The sequence below is a fragment of the Phyllostomus discolor genome, chromosome 4, assembly GCF_004126475.2.
Source record: "Phyllostomus discolor isolate MPI-MPIP mPhyDis1 chromosome 4, mPhyDis1.pri.v3, whole genome shotgun sequence".
Classification (NCBI taxonomy): Eukaryota; Metazoa; Chordata; class Mammalia; order Chiroptera; family Phyllostomidae; genus Phyllostomus; species Phyllostomus discolor.
Window position 1 is genome coordinate 55982866 of NC_040906.2, and position 2341 is coordinate 55985206.

Genomic DNA, 2341 nt, shown 5'->3' on the forward strand with positions numbered 1-2341 from the left:
ATGAGGAAATCCATATGAAGCCATTAGAACAATATCTGAGAACACAGGATCAAGAGTTTATGTTAGCAATAGTACTTAGTGTGGCCATCAATTTGCCCCTTAAAAACATGGTTGCCTGGGCTACCTGTCACACAGGAACATAATGCACTGTCAGTCAATGTTCAATATAACAGTATGTTCTCTCTTGTATATGGCTTTGTGTGAATATGGTACCCCACAGAGCCTCATACATTCTTTTCATATGTAATAAACATTTAGTGATGGGATATGTACAGCAAAATGTTTCAAAATGAGCTGTTTTTGATGTTTCTGAACTCAACATACTAACATGGGGACACATGCATATTTACAAAGGTGTAGGTTATTTCACAAAAAAAAATTTGAGGTTGTAATTCCTATATTTAGCTAAATGACAAATCCAAATCTCTTTTATTTGAGGAGGAGACAAAAATGACAATACACTAATGATGATCAATGTCAGAGAGTAATATTATATTGGTGTTATACATTATGAATCACATATATGTTATATGTCTTGGGTTGTCTTATTATAATATATTCTGTTACCTACATTACATATTATTTTGTGAGAGCTGTAAAGACAGTATCATGATGCTCCACCCTCAAAAGCTTCTTCATATTTGGTCATAACTTAAGACTTCAGTTTGTGCATATTCTTTTACTATAAATTTTTATAATTCTAAACATACTCTAGCCATATGTTTATTAATTTAATAATTTATTAGCTGTTTTGACAAAGAAAAACCACTCAGGAGTTAATCTTTTGTTCCTGTTAGTTTTGTTTTTTGGGTTTTTTTTTTTTTTTTTACTTTTCACTCCTATAAATGAATGATTTCTTTAAAAGAATGATTCAAAATAGTCATTTTATTTTGGTAGTTCAAGCCAAAGATTTAAAGATAAAAGGTTAAAATTTGTAATTAAAATAAAAATGTGTGCTTCTGTTTGAGGCTAGGACATTATTATTATCCTTGATGCTCTCCATATTGGAAATTGAGAACTAATTTTGTAATAAAAGCTTATGGATGAAAAGTAGATACCAAAACCCTACAAAAAATATTTTTTCTTAAAAACTCCATGAAGCTCACAACTACAAAACTTCTGAATGTCAAAATTTAATTTGACTCCCTTTAGGAAACTAGTAAAAATAGAACTCTCTTGTAATCTCTCTAAACAATACCGCACATCTTGATACGTTGGTCCTAGTTGGTGCCCTCAATAGAAGCAGCTCTGATGAGAGAGGATTGGGAGGAAACACATGGGAAAAGAATTCCTCCATGCTTCATTTTCCTAATTTATTTCCTGTTATATACTTATCTTTGGCTAATCATTTCATTTTCACCCTAAATTCAGAACAAGGGTTATTAACTAGAGTCACCTAATATTGCTCTGCCTCATGCAACAAAAAGAAAAGATGTGTTTATCTCTAAAGAAATACACATCATTCATTTATTTTAGAGACAAATGGGTCTGCCTTCGATAAACCACAGCCAGAATACCACTTAGAGCAAGGTTATGGGCAGGAAGGGATCTGAGAGGGAGCCAAGGAGAGCAAGAGAAGCATTCTGCTTCAGCTTTGTGACTCTAAGCACAGCCTATATCACAAATCTGAAGAATGACGGCAGACAAGAAGTGCATGTTTGCAGACAAGAATATTTTAATATTTTCCTTTGAAATCAAGTTTACCATTCACTAATTCTCATGTCTAGAGCTGGAAGCGGCATATCAGCTTAGTCTAAAGAAGCCAGTGCTTGCATAGAAAAACAAAGCCCTTTGATCTACACAACACTGAAGAATCATATGGCATCTTAAAATGGCAGCCTTTGGCATCTTTTCCATATTTGTATTTCTTCTTGTCCAGTTATGTCTTCCTAGAGTAAGAGAATCCTTTTTATCTACCCCATTTCTGTCATCTGAGGAGCTAAAACCTTCAAATCGAATCTCTTCCTCTTTATAAGATCAATAAAGCAAATTCGACATGACATTGAAAGCACTTAAAGAAATCTAAGTTCTGCTTTACAGTCAGCAATGCCCTCTTATGCCTTTAATAATTGTTAATAAATGTAAGTATACAAACATATACATAGTAGCATCATACTGTGTAACATGAGTTTATATCTTTCTGTCACTAACAATGTGACTGTGAACTTGAACAATGTATTATATTTGGTGAGCCTCAGTTTCCCTATCCATTAAGAGACTGGCACCCAATAGTTCCAAAATATATAAGCCTAGAGTAGGAACTTTAAAGAGCAATAATTTATCATGCGTTTTCTGAAGTGTCTCTCAATCTAGGATACAAGCCACATTGTGTGACTGATGA